The 18,257-nt window shown below is 38.7% G+C and overlaps 1 protein-coding gene across 5 annotated transcripts in view; it reads left to right on the top strand.

Moving 5' to 3' along the window:
• Nucleotides 1–18,257, top strand: part of N6AMT1 (N-6 adenine-specific DNA methyltransferase 1) — a 305,712-nt gene that overhangs the window by 58,493 nt on the left and 228,962 nt on the right. For all 5 annotated transcript variants that reach the window (XR_001712444.4, XR_010154394.1, XR_001712446.4 and 2 more), the window contains one exon: nucleotides 3,922–3,990. The gene's annotated coding sequence lies outside the window, so the exon portion shown is untranslated. The remainder of the gene's footprint in view (nucleotides 1–3,921; nucleotides 3,991–18,257) is intronic.

The raw sequence follows: 18,257 nt of genomic DNA, 5'->3' as shown, positions 1-18,257 counted from the left end.
GGATCTAGGCTGTAGTCTTCTAAGAGCACAATTAGGGTGACCAGATGTCTTAGGACTGAGGGGTTTCTAGGCCCTGCACTTTCAGTGCTGAAGTAGGGAAATTCCTGGGAAAACTAGAATAGTTGGTCACCCAACTTTTATGGTTGTCAGGGGATCTTTAAAATTCCTAATTCAGGAACTCCAGTGACTGACCATTAAGTCTGTGCTCCTCAATGATTGCTTACGCATTGAATTTTGCCTTGTTCCTAAGGCCAACACCACACCTTGCACCCACATCCAGTAGAAAGATCTTGGTCATACTTCTTTAAGATGGAGCTCCTGTTTTGTTTATCTGCCTAGTACTCCAGATCCTCTTAGCCTGGTCCTGCCATGTTAGCTCACATTTGCTCAGTGCTTTGAGTCCTGCCTTTGGTCCCTAGCTCATATCTCTGCCTAATGTGGCCTGCTAGCTCCCTGGTGCCAAGACATCACCTTCACACCTATTACTTATGCTCAGCTGAAAGTCTAGACTAGCACCTAGAGCAGTGGTTCTCAAGGCGTGATCCTGGGACCAACAGCATCAGCATTACATGGGAATGTGTTAGAAATGCAAATTCTAGGCCTCTCTCCAGACCTACTGAATCAGGAACTCTGGAGGTGGTGCCCAGCAATTTGTGTTCTAACAAGCCTTCCAGGGGATTGTAATACACACTCAAGTTTGAGAGCCTCTTCCCTGGGTCATGCACTGTGCCTTCCCAGCTAGACTTCAAAGCCTGAAGCCAAGTCTGCCCACCTTCATGGATCTTTAGATTGTCCCACTCCCTGCCCATTGCTGGCCTGGCTGATCTTCCTAACTAACCTTAAACTCCCATTCCTGCATAGATCTTCAAAGCAGTGTTTATTTCCACTGCTGATAGGGACTGTCCAGGTTTGCCCGAGACGGGTTAACTGGGCACAGGACTTTCAGTACTAAAACTGAGAACATTCTGGGCAAACTGGGAGGGATTAAAAACCCTAACTGAGCAAGCCTATTAATACATTCAGTGATGTTGCCTTATGGAGACAGAAAAATGGAGAAATAGAAGGAGGATTATTGACCCTTTAGGATATTCCCTTCTTTATAATAACAACAACAAAAAAGCCAAGAGGAAGACTGTCCATTATGGAGTGTGGATGGACTACTTATTTGAATAATTTTTAGTATTGAATAGGCTACATTTCAACTAGGACTGTTCAAAGACTCTCTATCTCTCTCTCTCTTTTTTTATTTCTGGGAAGCAACTCCAGTGAAATCAGAATTTTAGAATGAATTTGTTGTGTGATCTCAGGCAAAGTACTAATCTTTTGCTTTATCTATAATTGGAATACTAATACGTTTTTCTTCTGATTACATTACAGTAGATGAATTGAAGACAAATGAAATTATGTGCTATCTGTAAAAATTGTTTCTTGCATGGGTGCTATATAAATATGTAATTTTTAAAACAATAACAAACTCATACACACACACTTTTCAAAGAGAACATGAAGTCTTTTGCAAGATATGAGAGGAAATCAAAGGTAGTATCTGACCACTTCAGATAGAAGTGATTTCTTCCTGTCGTAAATTCTGATAGAACCTAAAGTCTAGAACCATGGTTCACAGCCTTGGATGCCCATTAGAGTCACATGTGGACTTAACAACGACAACAACAACAGCAGCAACAACAACAACAATGACTGATGCTCAGGCTCCCCCTTACCCCAGAGGGTCTGATTTAATTGGTCTGCAGTGGTACTAGGTCATTGGTGGTCTTAAATTCACTAGGTGATTCAAATGTGCAGCCAGGTTTGAGAATCCTGAGTCTAGAATAGTTCTCAAACATTACTCATAAGCATCATTTGGGAGAAGCTTATAAAAAAATGCAAATTTAGCCCCCTCCTCCAATCAAGTAGATCTGGGGTGGGATTCAGGAATCTGCTTAATACACAAGCTTACCTGAGGGTTCTGATGGAGATGATTGGCAGATCAGGTAACTTTTAGAAACCTTCTAGAAACCTTCAACTGTGACTTCTTTTTTTTTTTTCACAGTATGTAACACATGGTTAGTAGAGGGTTAACATATGGCAGGTACTTAACATGTGCTGAATGAAGTTTGCTGATTTATGTCCAAGAGACAATGATTTTAGCTCTTAGATTGTAGGGTGCTAGGTCCTAGGATTTGCGGGCTACTTTTTAACTTATCTGTGTCTCAGTTAAGTCTGATACAGACAAGGTAATATAAGAGCTCAGTATACATCTCTATAGTGCTCAGATCCTTACCCAGTTGGAAAATGCCCCAACAGTAGGAAGATAACCCCACATTGCGGATTAGGTTGTAACCCAGCTTTGTGTTTCGGTGTCTGAGATGGTTCAGTGGAAACAGAGATCCCATGTAAACTTTAAACAACAACAACAAAAAGCACCAGCCAAAAGAAATTAGCAGAGCACACTGTGATATCCAAATCTATGTTTTTATAAAATGATTTTTCTTTCTCTTAGAACCTAATTTTTATGCTCAGATTCAGCAAACAACGATCTATTGAGTTTTCTAAGTGTTATCATGGACTCGGAGATGAAAATCCCCAGAGCACTTTGAGCTTTCCTGTTGAAAAATCACAACAGAAAAGCAAAGCCTTGGATATAAAACTGTCAAAAGCCTTTGGATATAAAATTGTCAACTTGGCAGTTTAACAAGGCCCACCCTGTTTGCAGCAAAAGGCCAAAAGTCCAAGACAAGCAAAGGCCTATAGCAATCACTTAACAGAATTAACCCTGCTGCCCTGTTCACATTACAGTGCATTTGTCAAGCTTGATAGCCATCTCTCTTCCTGGAGGAACCAACTTTTTTTTAAGTTGACTTTTGTTTTCTGAGCCATGCCAACATTCCAGCCACATGAGAGAGCCTGAACAGATTTAGACCCCAAATTCAAAAATGCAAAGTACTGTTTGTACTACAAACATACTACAGTTGTCAGCAAGCAGTACACAAACACATTAGAAGGGGTGAATGGAAATCGAATGGACGTTAATATCTGGGATTAGCCATCAGGTGGAATGCTACATTTCAGAAGGTCCATCTGAATTGTAATGGGCTTCCCAAAAGTTTATATATCAAGTCATTATGGCACAGAGCTTTGTTGATGCTAATTACAGCAGCTCAGCTAGATAATTAAATATAACCTTTAGTAATAACTGGGGAAAGGAATGGCTCCAGCTGGAGTTCCTCAGCTTTTTCATAGCAAAGCTAGTCTAGCAATCTAACAATTATGAGGGCTCAGGGATATATATATGTGTATATATATATATATATATATATATGCATTGTAGCCACTTTTATGGTGTGGCTCATTTAAGGAAATAAACTAGGGAAATTCCTTACATATTTTATTCCACACATGTTCTATAATTTTTTTTGTTGCAATTGGTCTCCTATGATATCTTTTTAGAACATGAGCCAAGAAATTCAGCATTTTTAAAGCAAATTACTATTTCATATGATGTGTGATTTAAATTGTGGGTATCTTAATATTGTAATAGGACTTGGACCACAATTGCCAAATGATTAAAATAGTCAAACCTTATATTCTGCTCAATTTGGAATGATATCATTAGGTAAATTTGTAACTGCTAAGGAAATGAAAAAATACTTTATTTTCTTTGTCCCAGATGGTATATAAGATACCTCCCTGAGTGCTTCTAAACTGATTGGCTCCACTACAAGTCAAAAAGGAAAATGACTTTTCAGAGTGTGGCTAAACTAGTGATTGGAATTCTGTAGCAGAATAAAATGTCCATAAAAGGGAAGCAGAGAATGTAATATTCTACATGATAGAGTATCTCTCTTCTTTGCAGTTGTTTGTCCGTATTGCCTCATTCAATTATACTGATATTTGTGTTTATCTCACTTTTTGGTCCTCCAGGAGGTATTACTGAAGTAAACTTCCAGTATCCAGATCCAAAGCAGTGGACAGTGAAAATAACCGGAACTAGTAAGTGTTGCCACTAACAAATGGAGAAAGGGCAAGGTCTTGAAATACCTTCTGATGTGTAAAAAAACCTTCTAAATTATACTTTAATTTGAATATATTTGGTTATATTACATTTTTCTTTGAAGATTGAGCCACCAGTATATTCTAGCAGCAAACAGATGTCAGAATTGTTGTTTTTATTATTAGCGATTGGGGGAGGGGCACTGGAAATTCTTGGGAAGAGTATTCTTGGGTTTTGTGAGACTGGAAATTTGGCAGAAGTCTACTGATTTTTTCAGATAAACATTTTAGCTTCTTTTCTTTGGTACTCTGCCATTGAACTTTCATTTAGATTGTTAAGATAAAGGGGTGCGGTGGAAAAGTGGTATGAGTTTATAGACAACAATCATTGTTATTCCTCCTTCCAAATTCCTCAAACTAGGGAAGAGAAACTAGAATTTACTAAGTATCTATTGAAAGTAAGTTTCTTTCACATAGGTCAACTCATTTAAATATTTCCAGCAGATTATCCAGTTTTGCTATTATCTCCACTTTTACAGATAAAGGAATAGAGGCTCAGAGAGGTTAAGAATCCCGCAGTGGGGCAGCGGAGATTCAGATTGAGGTTGCCGATTCTGGAGCCCACAGCCTCTCCCTCTGTGGTGCAGTGTAATTAGTGCTAGACAATGGAATAGGTTTTGGAAGGTGTCAGTGAACCAAATGGAGGGGGCCGGGGTGGGGTGATGGTGGGTGGAGTGGAAGGTTGGCAGGAAAAATCTTCAAAAAAAACTGAGCAACGGAGTAAGTCCAAAGTCAGACAAAAACTGCATTTCAGGCATTTATTGTTTATGCTTTACTATCTTTATTAAGAGTCACAGAAGTATAAATATAAGAAATGAAAACATTTGGTTTATGGAAAAGTAAGAAGAGGAAAGGAATACACTGATAGGTAGGGGAGAATGCTCAGACAACTGGGATACCTTTGGAATTCAGCCCTTGATGTACGTGTCGAGAAACCACTTTACTTGTGTATTTCACATAGGAGGTAAAACAAAAACATATGATTGCTTCAGATTCCCTGCATTTCAGCTTCCCCACATTTTTATAAGACAAAGAAAACCCCCTATGGAAGACATTCAAAAAATAAGAGCCAGAAATATAGTAACCCAAAAGTTACACACTTTTTGTATGGGTGAAGGGAAAGCTTGGAAGGTTTGCTGAAAAATCAACTCACAAAAATTTAGATTAATAAAAGAAAAGGCACACAGATTTATTACTATTATGTGCATGAAGGGAATCTCAGAGTGATTGTCCAATATTCCAATGGGATACAGGTGTTTATATGCTCTATTTCTTAGGGGGAATGGAGATGGGGAAGTGTGGATAATTTTAGGGGGATAATAAATGATTTTTAGGGGAAATCAGTGGGCTTGAAGAACATACAGTGGTCTCTTGGGCCCACAGAGCAGTCAAGGTTTTGTGACAAAAGTCTGTCGAGGTCTGTTGACAGACTTTAGTCTTCCTTCTTGCAATATGGGTTCAGTTAATGAAAACTCAGGGAAGGGACCAGAGGTCATTGTTTTCTTCTTTGGTAGGTCCAGACTTTAGGCAGATGAGGGAACTTCAGCTTGTGTTTGGGAGAGGCAGAGGATTGAGAGGCAAGAGGTAGGGGAGGAAAACAATTCCTCTCTTTATGGGTCTCTCTGGTCTTTATGTAGATAGGGAAAAAGTATCTTCTAAAATCTGTTGATCTCTAAAGGCCTTTAGTTCAAAATACTCATTATACTAGGGAGCCATATTTTGGGGTCAAGTTCCCTGAACTCCTTCACTTTAAAGCATTTGTATATCATGATGAAATCTGGAGATTTTCTTGTACATTTAACTTTCTATGAAAAAGACATAAATTGTTAACCCATGAATTCATATCACTTAATAAATTGACAGCCAGAATGATATTTCTGAGGCATTTTTACAATAAGAACTCATTGGTTAAAAAGTCATGTACCTTAGGTGAGATAAAAGTACTAAGTAAAGGACCTGGGAAGACTTGGTAAAGAAATCGTTAGAAAATAAAGGTGGAGCCAGGCGCAGTGGCTCATGCCTGTAATCCCAGCACTTTGGGAGGCCGAGGTGGGTGGATCACGGGGTCAAAAGATCGAGACCATCCTGGCCAACATGGTGAAATTCCGTCTCTACTAAAAATACAAAAAATTAGCCAGGCATGGTGGCACCCGTGCCTGTAGTCCTAGCTACTTGGGAGGCTGAGGCAGGAGAATCGCTTGAACCTGGGAGGCAGAGGTTGCAGTGAGCCGAGATCGCGCCACTGCACACTCCAGCCTGGCGACAGATTAAGACTCTGTCTGAAAAAAAAAAAAAAAAAAAGGAAAAGAAAAATAAAGGTGGAAAGCTGAAAGAACTCTTTGGTAAATCCTCCACTAACTAGAAAATTCAGTAAGCCAAAAGATTGCCCAAATATTCTCATGTATTTGAGTTAATCGAATTTTTTGGTTATATAACTTTTACCTATGCTTAAATAAAAAAAAGTTAAAAGACTTCCTATATAAAGCATATAAAAATATGTATAAACACATGAATGGCATAGATTTAAATGACCAGGGCCTTTTTTTTTTTTTTTTTGAGCTAATAAACTGCATGGTTGCTGTGTAGTTTAGATGGCACATTTTGACTCAGCAAAATGAAAGACTTTATGTATCCTTACGTCATGGGTATCCAACAATACCCATCTAGTTTTACTTGAGGCTTTTCTATACCCTATTATTTGTTGGCTTTTCCTTGAGCAACTACCAGAGCTTTGAGAATTTCCAGCTTCTTTGAGTATTCACTAACTGAGGGTAACGAAAACATTAATGACTGATTATAGATAACCCACAGTTCTTAGGCTTGGAAATGGTAAAGACAGGACATGTGAGGAAGAACATTGAAAACAAAACAGCAAATATAGGTCTTAGGTCAACATACCAAAAAGCAACTTTTACATTAGCCAGAACATTCCTCTGTAATTATGTTACTTCTGGCACTAAGAAATGAATCCTAGTTTGTTTCTTTCTGGTCCACTTTTTTGTAGGAATGATCCGACATGATTTGGGGAGGCCATGAAAACCACAGTTCTTTGCCTCAATGTGGTAGCAGTTAATGGTGAAGCTAGGCTGATGCTGAAAGAGCTTATTATTGAGCCCCATGGACTGTGATGCAGTCCCTGTGAGGCTCCAGGGAAACTGCAGTGGGGCCCAAGTGTGGCAAGCCCATCAGGCCAACTCCTTCCTGCAGCTTTCTAAGATATGGATTGGCTGAAAATTCCTAAGGAGAGGGTGGGCAAAGAAGGGGAAGGAGAGAAAAACACAAGGTGCTTTGGAGGTGAGGAGGGTCTCAGGCTCTGTCTAGACATTGCTCTATATTCCTGTCTGTATTAGTCAGGGTTCTCTAGAGGGACAGAACTAATAGGATATACATATATACATATATATATGAGTTTATTAATGAGTGTTAACTTACACAATCATAAGGTGAGGTCCCACAATAGGCCATCTGCAAGCTGAGGAGCAAGGAAGCTAGTCCAAGTCCCAAAACCTCAAAAGTAGGGAAGCCAACAGTGCAGCCTTCAGTCTGTGGTCAAAGGTCCAAGAGTCCCAAAGCGGAAAAACTTGGAGTTCCATGTTTGAGGGTAAGAAGCATCCAGCACGGGAGAAAGATGGAGACCAGAAGACTCAGCCAGTCTAGTCCTTTCACATTCTTCTGCCTGCTTTTTATTCTGGCCACATGGCTGCTGATTAGATTGTGCTCACCCAGATTGAGGGTGGATCTCCCTTTCCCAAGTCTACTGACTCAAATGTTAATCTCCTTTGGCAACACCCTCACAGACACACCTAGGAACAATACTTTGCATGCTTCAATCCTGTTAAGTTGACACTCAGTATTAACCATCACACTATCCGTATGTGCAGATGGTTGGTCACCAAAGGAGGGTTGACTTATTTATCTACATGGCAATTTTGCAAGATTTTATTAATTCCATTTTAACAATGGACACACCAGAGCTCCGAGATAGTAACTGTCATGAGTAAGGACATATAGCTAGTGAATGGGAAGCTGGGACCTGAGCCCCATCTGTGTTTTTGATTACTGCACTGTCTCCCAACACTAATGGCCAAGGGATAGAAGGCACAATTGAGAAGGGTCAGTGTTCCCTGCTACTTTTATAGACAAATTTTCTTCACTCCATCAGACATTTATTAGCAGTTACATGGTATAATTACTACTCTCAAGGAAATCCTTCATTTTCCTTTCTTAGTGACTTTCAAAGTGTATATATTTCTCAAAAATGAATACTTAAGCTTATGTTTTTCAGTTGAAATCTAGAGTTAGTAAACATGATCCCCAAATAAGAGAAGAGTGTTCCCATTTTTGTCCTCTTTGCCCAACCCTACACCTATCATGGAGAGATCACTTGTAATTTTGTTTATAAAAGGTAATTAAATAAAAATAATACATCAATAACTTTTGAAATAGCTACTTTTTTCTTTGTTTTCTACAATTTATTGTATTCTATATCTTCCTCTTCATTATACATTATCTTTAATTTTTTTGGAATACATCCTTGAGAAACTATTTCAGAAAGGGTAAACAAATAAGCTTTCTGAGTCCTTGCATATCTGAAAATGTCTTTATTTTGTGTTTGAAATTGGGCTGGAAATGGGATTCTAGGTTCAATGTGAATTTTTCTTGAGAATTTTGAATATAATATTCCAACATTTCTTAGCACCCAGTGTTGCTGTTGTGATTACAGACAGTAATCTAATTTTCATTCATTAGTTTATAATTGCCACCCCACCCCCTGCCCAACTGGAAGTGTTTAGCATTTTCTTTTTCACTGGATTTTGAAGTTTCACGTGGATGTGTTTTACTGTGCTTCTTTTATTCACTCTGCATGACATATGATGGTCCATTTGAATGAAAAGATTCATATGTTTCTTCAGCTCTGAGGAAATTTCTTCAGTGACTTCTAAGTTATCATCTCATGTCTTCCATTTTCTCTGCTTTCAGTCTGGAGCACTTACCAGGCAGCTGCTGAAGCTCCTGGATGCACCCTTCATGCCTTCTAGCTCTTCCTTTGTGCTTTCTTCACTTTTCTTTGCGCAGCATTTTAGGAGAATTGCCTAGCTTGATCTCCCAGCTCACTAATTCATTCTTCAGCTGTATCTCTTCTCTTAGGTAAATTTTAATTTTTTTAAGAGACAGGGCTCACTCTGACTCTTAGGCTGTAGTGCAGTGGTGTGCTTATATTTCAGTGTGGGCTCCAACTCCTGGGCTCAAGCGATCCTACTGTCTCAGCCTCCCAAGCAGCTGGGACTACAAGCGTATGCCACCATGCCTGGGTAATTTTTCATTTTCATTTTTATTTTTTGTAGCGACAGTGTCTTGCTTTGTGGCCCAGGCTGCTCTTGAATTTCTGGCTTCAAATGATCTTCCAACTTCAGCCTTTCAAAGTTCTGGGATTACAGGCATGAGCCACTGTGCCCAGCTGGATAACTTTTAAAAAATTATTATTTTTTATTTCCCTGGGATATAGATCTTGACACAAATTAATTTTAACACTGACATTCTAAATTTCCAAACTATTTAGTTTGTTTTTCCTGGTAGTAATATTCTCATGACTTCTTTCTGAGAATATCACTATTGTATTAGTTTGCTAGGAACAAAGTATCACAGGCTGGGTGGCTGAAATAACAGAAATTTATTTTCTCACAGTTCAGAAGGCTGGAAGCCCAAGATCAAGGTGCCAGCACAGTTAATTTCCTCTGAGGCCTCTCTTCTTGTCTTCAGATGCCATCTCTTGCTGCCTCTTCACTTGATCTTCCCTCTGGGTGTGCACTTGTCTGGTGTCTCTTTGTGTGCCCTAATATTCATTCAGATTGTGTTACAGCCCACACTAACAGCCTCATTTTACCTTACTTAACCTCTTTAAAGGCCCCATTTCAAAATACAATCACATTTTTGAGGTACTAGGGGTTACAGCTTCAATATATAAATTCAGGGGGACATAATAATGCAGTCCATAACAACTATATGTATGGTTTACTGTAAAGACCTTCCTCCCTCAATTCTTCTATGAATTCTGTTTTCTCAGATGTTAGTTATTTAGTTGGTTGGACTTGGTGCCATTTTTTGATGCTGTTGCTTTTACTCAAATATTTGGTAATTTTCATTTTTGTTTTGCTCATCTTTGTCTTTGTCACCTGCTTGAAGATGCTGATTGTGATAACTGTAGCTGTCCTTCAGTGAATGTGTTGGAGGCATGGAATGTCCTGTTGGTGAAAGGTGCTATGTAAGGTGGCACCCTGTTCCTCCCTGGGTCAGTTTTTACCTGGACACCACTGTGTTTTGGGGGCCATGGAGCTGATATTGGTGCTTTACTCCAATTGCCATTTTTTCCTGGCAGCTGTTTAGTAGGATGTGGGAGAGACTAACCAGCTTAGCATCTTCAAGGCTGCCTTCAGACCCTTCCCTATCTTTTTTTTTTTAATTATTATTATGCTTCAAGTTTTAGGGTACATGTGCACAACGTGCAGGTTTGTTGCATACATGTGCCATGTTAGTGTGCTGCACCCATTAACTCGTCATTTAGCATTAGGTATCTCCCCTAATGCTATCCCTTCCCCCTCCCCCCACCCCACAACAGTCCCCAGTGTATGATGTTCCCCTTCCTGTGTCCATGTGATCTCATTGTTCAGTTCCCACCTAGGAGTCAGAACATGCGGTGTGTGGTTTTTTGTCCTTGCGATAGTTTGCTGAGAATGATGGTTTCCAGCTTCATCCATGTCCCTACAAAGGACATGAACTCATCATTTTTTATGACTGCATAGTATTCCATGGTGTATATGTGCCACATTTTCTTAATCCAGTCTATCATTGTTGGACATTTGGGTTGGTTCCAAGTCTTTGCTATTGTGAATAGTGCCGCTGTAAACATACGTGTGCATGTGTTTTTATAGCAGCATGATTTATAATCTTTTGGGTATATACCCAGTAATGGGATTGCTGGGTCAAATGGAATTTCTAGTTCTAGATCCCTGAGGAATTGCCACACTGACTTCCACAATGGTTGAACTAGTTTACAGTCCCACCAACAGTGTAAAAGTGTTCCTATTTCTCCACATCCTCTCCAGCACCTGTTGTTTCCTGACTTTTTAATGATAGCCATTCTAACTGGTGTGAGATGGTATCTCGTTGTGGTTTTGATTTGCATTTCTCTGATGGCCAGTGATGGTGAGCATTTTTTCATGTGTTTTTTGGCTGCATAAATGTCTTCTTTTGAGAAGTGTCTGTTCATATCCTTTGCCCACTTTTTGATGGGGTTATTTTTTTTTCTTGTAAATTTGTTTGAGTTCATTGTAGATTCTGGATATTAGCCCTTTGTCAGATGAGTAGGTTGCAAAAATTTTCTCCCATTCTGTAGGTTGCCTGTTCACTCTGATGGTAGTTTCTTTTGCTGTGCAGAAGCTCTTTAGTTTAATTAGATCCCATTTGTCAATTTTGGCTTTTGTTACCATTGCTTTTGGTGTTTTAGACATGAAGTCCTTGCTCATGCCTATGTCCTGAATGGTATTGCCTAGGTTTTCTTCTAGGGTTTTTATGGTTTTAGGTCTTACATTCAAGTGTTTTTTTTGAGATGGAGTCTCGCTCTGTCGCCCAGGCTAGAGTGCAGTGGCATGATCTCGGCTCACTGCAACCTCTGCCTCCCAGGTTCAAGATATTCTCCTGCCTCAGCCTCTCAAGTAGCTGGGACTACAGGCGTGCACCACCATGCCCAGCTAATTTTTTGTATTTTTATTAGAGATGGGGTTTCACCATGTTGGCCAGGATGGTCTCAATCTCCTGACCTCGTGATCCGCTCACCTCAGCCGCCCAAAGTGCTGTGATTAAGATAAGTGTGAGCCACCACACCCAGCCCATGTTTAAGTCTTTAATCCATCTTGTGTTAATTTTTGTTTAAGGTGTAAGGAAGGGGTCCAGTTTCAGTTTTCTGTATATGGCTAGCCAGTTTTCTGAACACCCTTTGTTAAATAGGGAATCCTTTCCCTATTGCTTGTTTTTGTCAGGTTTGTCAAAGATCAGATAATTGTAGATGTGTGGCGTTATTTCTGAGGCCTCTGTTCTGTTCCATTGGTCTGTAGATCTGTTTTGGTACCAGTACCTGCTGTTTTGGTTACTGTAGCCTTGTAGTATAGTTTGAAGTCAGGTAATGTGATGCCTCCAGCTTTGTTCTTTTGCTTACGATTATCTTGGCTATATGGGCTCTTTTTTGGTTCCATAGAAATGTAAAGTAGTTTTTTTCTTATTCTGTGAAGAAAGTCAGTGGTAGTTTGATGGGGATAGCATTGAATCTATAAATTACTTCAGGCAGTATGGCCATTTTCACGATATTGATTCTTCCTATCTGTGAACATGGAATGTTTTTCCATTTGTTTGTGTCCTCTCTTACTTCCTTGAGCATTGGTTCACATCCCTTGTAAGTTGTATTCCTAGGTATTTTATTCTCTTTGTAGCAATTGTGAATGGGAATTCACTCATGATTTTACTCTCTGTTTGACTATTATTGGTGTATAGGAATGCTTGTGATTTTTGCACATTGATTTTGTATCCTGAGACTTTGCTGAAATTGCTTATCAGCTTAAGGAGATTTGGGGCTGAGACGATAGGGTTTTCTAAATATACAATCATGTCATCTGCAAAGAGAGACAATTTGACCTCCTCTGTTCCTATTTGAATACGTTTTATTTCTTTCTCTTGCCTGATTGCCCTGGCTGGAACTTCCAATACTGTGTTGAATAGGAGTGGTGAGAGAGGGCATCCTTGTCTTGTGCGGGTTTTCAAAAAGAGAGAAGAATCAAACAGACACAATAAAAAATGATAAAGGGGATATCACCACTGATCCCCCAGAAATACAAACTACCATCAGAGAGTACTATAAACACCTTTGTGCAAATAAACTAGAAAATCTAGAAGAAATGGATAAATTCCTGGACACATACTCCCTCCCAAGACTAAACCAGGAAGAAATCTAATCCCTAAATAGACCAATAACAAGTTATGAAACTGAGGCAGTAATTAATAGCCTACCAACTAAAAAAAGCTCAGGACCAGACAGTCACAGCTGAATTCTACCAGAGGTACAAAGAGGAGCTGGTACCATTCCTTCTGAAACTATTTCAAACAATAGAAAAAGAGGGACTCCTCCCTAACTCATTTTATGAGTCCAGCATAATCCTGATACCAAAACCTGGCAGAGACACAACCAAAACAAAATTTTCAGGCCAATATCCCTGATGAACATCAATGTGAAAATCCTCAATAAAATACTGGCAAACCGAATCTAGCAGCACATCAAAAAGCTTATCCACCACGATCAAGTTGGCTTCATCCCTGGGATGCAAGGCTGGTTCAACATACCAAATAAATGTAATCCATCACATAAACAGAACCAATGACAAAAACCACATGATTATCTCAATAGATGCAGGAAAGGCCTTCAATAAAATTCAATACCCCTTCATGCTAAAAACTTTCAATAAACTAGGTATTGATGGAATGTATCTCAAAATAATAAGAGCTATTTATGACCAACCCACAGCCAATATCATACTAAATGGGCAAAAGCTGGAATTTTATATCAATATTAAATAACTCTGGGAATGTCATTATACCATCATTCAATAGCATCAGATATTCAAATACTTTAAAAATGCCATTAATACTTCTGGCTAGACCACAAATACTTGCTAGCTAATGCCCAGCAATTTTCGTTTCTATCTTCCTAAAAATATTTACTTCTACTGTTTTTATCTCCACATCTCTTCCTAAATGTTTTCAATAGTCATGTGGATCCATAACACATCTGGACCTTAGGATTTTTCCACCTTTCTGATGAACCACATTATTAAAAACCACTACTAACCCCTTAAGGGAGAAAGTTTTAAAGAACAGATGAATTTTATTTTAGATATGTGGTGTCTGAATGGCTAAGCAATATATTCACAGGAACATTAAGCAACCAGTTGGAGATGTGGTAGAAAACTTTTCAAGCTCCATCTTACCGTTCCATTTATTCATGAAAATCCTGCTATATAATTGGCATCATATTATGTAGCAAAGATACAAAGCTTAGCAAAGTACCTACAACCTAGTGAGAGAGTCAGACACATGAATATTCAGACACATACAGAATTATTGTAAAGCTGGTACGTTCAAAGGGTAGGGGAGGATGAGTGGGAATAGTGAGAATAAGCTACTCCCAAATCTATCTGCTCTGTGGATTCTCTTTGGGTTGGAATATGCCAAAATATGTTAAATATGAATGTTAAGATTATTATTCATAATAAGAATGTTAAATATATATCAGCCTTCTTGGCTTTCTTTCTTTTCTTTCTTTCCCTCCCTCTCCCTCCCTCCCTCCCTGCCTCCGTCCCTCTCTCCCTCCTTCCTTCCTTCCTTCTCTGTTTCTCCTTCCTTCCTTCCTTTCCTTCCTTCCTTCCTCCCTCCCTTCCTTCCTTTCTTTCTCCTTCCTTCCTTCCTTCCTCCCCTCCCCTCCCCTTCCCTTTCTTCTTTTCTTTTCTCTTTCTTTCTTTCTTTCTTTCCTCTTTCTCTGTTTATCTCTTTCCCTCTTTCTCTCTTTAGAGATGAGATCTCAATTTGTTGGCTAATCTTGAATTCCTGGTCTCAAGAAATCCTCCTGCCTTGGCCTCCTAAAGTGCTGGGATTACAGGCATGAGCCATTGTGCCTGGCCTATGTCTGGATTTTCTGTACATAGTTGGTTTTCTGTGCATAGGCTGGTTCACTGAAACACTGTTCAGTGTGTATTGCACAACTTAGCCTTTTCATGTTAGGGACTTAATCTTTGGCTTAGTGAAAGTCTCGCCACATGATTCCTTCTCCATCTTTGAACCTGCAATAATGCATACACTGTTATTCAAACTCTGGAAAAGTAGCCCTTTGGAAGATCAGATGTGGAGGATGCTGGTTTCCATTGGGGAGCAGACATGCTTATAAGAAGGACTGGCAGAACACAGAATGCAAAAGGAAGAAGACTGAACTGAGCCTCTGAAGGGAAATCACCACAGTGAGAATACTGTGGAAGAATGAGTATTTTTGGGGAGTGGTTTTGGCTATGGGTTATGAGGTAAAGAAAGATGTGCTCGATATTGTCTATTAGTTTTCAGCAATATCCTTGCCTGTCTAAGTCCCACCCTACATTGTAGGGCTGGAATGCTAAAAATTACATTCCCAGTTTACCTCATCAGCAAGATCCAGTTTAGATTATCCCAATGTGAGGCACATATGTGAATGTGGAAAAACAGAAAAGGAGGGCCTCTGATCTTTAGTTGCACCAGCAGGCAGGTGACAGAAGTGAGGTTTGCAAATGGTTGCTGGGTGAGCTCCTGAGAGTCAGCCCCTCTGGTACTAACAGATATTTCTTTAAATTCATGCCCTTTTTGATTTATTGACTGTAAATGAAAGCTTCCATGACTGTTGCTCTCTCAGTCTTTTTAACAGTTTTGTAAGTCCCTGAGTCCGTCTATTAAATTATTACTGGTTGAAATACCTAGAGTGGCTTCAGTTTTCCTGATGGAAAGCTGAGTGACCAAATGGAAATGACTGCTTCTTGAATGGGTGGGAAAAATTTGTGTCCTATTGGGGGGACCTAATCTAGCACTGTACCAGAGATAGTTTCCCCAAGAGCTAAAGACATGGATACTGCTTAATGGAGAGAAGCACATTTCTGGTAGAGCAGTGTATTAGCACTGGGCTGAGGGAATCTACGGATACTCCATGGCCATGGTGGCTCCAGGCATTCAGACTAGTATGGTTTTGTTTTATACTATTTCAATAGCCTTGTAGACCATGACATTATATAGCAGAGTAAGGCAATGAGAGAATACAAGGAAATTTGTGCCCAGAAATGGATAACCTTACAAGGTTTGGATCAACTGCTACTCATTCCTTGAAGCATTTCCTTGTGTATTTTAAAGGTGATACTCCCTTTGGATGGCATCAAGATAGATAAAACTGTCTATGAATTCTACTCTGTAATTAATATATTTATTGTGAGTTTTTAGCACTATATATCAAAGCATTTTAAAAAGCATTAGAATGCAAGATTTTTTTTATCTTGGAAAATTTCATCCACATAGCAGAAATTGCTTCCTCATTTCTGAATGTTAACTATGTATCAGCCTTATATTAAGCCATTCTTATAGGATTAGACATGGGAACTTCCAGCTGTTGCATTTTAAATGAAGTTAGTAGCCTGTCCTCAAGAACATAAATTATTTATTTGGCTTTGCAAAAACACTGATATGGGAAAACTGTTCAGCTCTTACATGAACTGTTAGCTGTACAAGTATTTATACCTATTATCTCCTCTCAGAGCTCAAGCTTTCTTTGGCTATGGTCTAGTTGGAAGATTTCCTCTTGTAATTCTTCACTACTTAAAAACCTTTACATAAGTAGACCATAAAATCCAAACTCAGTAGCCGATCATTTGAGACCTTCTGTTATTATGTTACTGATACATAACAATATGATTTGTTCTCTGCCTCTATATTTGGAACTTGTTTTGTTAATTTCTCCCTCTACCTTTGCTTACTTTATGCCTGTATCTTTCCTACCACTAATTTGACTGTCTAAACTTTCTTCAAAGGCTAGCTTAGATATCTTGATCTCCAAAAGTTTTCTTCAGTTCATACTACTAATCAGCAATCCCTCTCATTATTTGAAATTATGATGAATATGTCACCTCTATAGAGCAATTGTGAATTTCTCTAGCATAATTCATTAAAGACAAAATTTTATTTTGCTTTATTGCCACTCTTTATGCACAAACTAGCAAAAGTAAAATTTGATGACTGAAATGACAGTTTTAATCTGTTGTTCTTGAGTGCTTTGAAAAATGAGTTATCTTGATGAACATTAATAATACCATTCTCTTAATTAAAACTATTAAATTTGAATAAGTTGAAATGCATTTTGTTAAATACTAATATAAAGAGCAGACAGGAAAAAGTAAAATTGTCTTTATTAGCAAATGACATGGTTGTTTACATAAATAGTTCTAAGAGATCTACAACCACTAGAACTCATAAGTGAATTTAGCAAAATCACGGTATACAAGGTTAATGTAAAAGATCAATTTTATTTCATATACTAGCAGTACATAATTGAAAAATGAAATAAAAACAACTGCATTTATAATAACATAAAGATATAATGTATTTATAAATAAATATATAAGCTCTCTACACTGAAAACCACAAACCAATGCCAAGGGAAATTAAACAAGACCCAAATAAAAGGAGATATACCATGTTCATGGATTGAAACATTCAATATTGTTGAGATGTTATTTCTCATCAAATTGATCTACTGATTCAATGCAATCCTCATCATGTTTCCAGTAGGCTTTTTTTTTTTTTTTGGAAGGGTAGAATTTGACAAAGTAATTAAAAAATATATGGAAATGCAAGGGATCTAGAACATTTCAAAAATATTGGAAAAGAAGAAGAAAGTTAGATGAATTACATTACATTACCTGACTTCAAGACTTACTATAAAGTTGCAGCAAGCAAGGTAATGTGGTCCTGAAATGAGTTTGAAAATCAAACATCACTGGAACAGTACTCCTCATGGGAGTTTTTGTTGAGATGTTTGCCCTTGTCCCTGTCCATGCAGCCCAATTTAGATTCTGCCCTTTTGTTGGGGCCCATGACTTCTCTGCTGTCATCATCTTCCTTGTGTCTCCTCTCTCTTCATCTTGGGGGCAATCTTGTTTCAAGGTTTTGGGGGAGGCACTGTACTCTCTTCAAGTCATTTGCTCTAGCTCTCTGTTTCTCTCAAACATTCTTTATAAACCTAAACTTTTCTTAGCATCCCAGAAAGACCCAGCTGATGGAAATTCATTCTAGAAGACTCTTTCACATCACCTCCTGTAATTAAGAACACAGAAAGACTGGCTGAGTGGGAAAATGGAGGGGATGGATGGGAAAAAAATTAATCATTAGTTTTCCTGAATTTTCACAGGTATTTAGTTTTACAGGATTTAGCTGGTCAGGATATTTCTTCTTTCTCTTCTAGTATAGCAGATGCTGTGGTATGCCATCCAGATCTTTTTTCTGAAACAAGGTACTTATTACCTTAGCTGTTGAAAAATTTGGAGGCTGATGGCTCTCCACTAAGGACTCTCTCCAGGAATTGCTCTCTGCCAAAAAGAACCATG

Source organism: Pan troglodytes, chromosome 22 (genome assembly GCF_028858775.2).
Source record: "Pan troglodytes isolate AG18354 chromosome 22, NHGRI_mPanTro3-v2.0_pri, whole genome shotgun sequence".
Lineage (NCBI taxonomy): Eukaryota > Metazoa > Chordata > Mammalia > Primates > Hominidae > Pan > Pan troglodytes.
The sequence above is the reverse complement of the archived record's forward strand: the minus strand, read 5'-3'. Positions and strand labels throughout refer to the sequence as shown.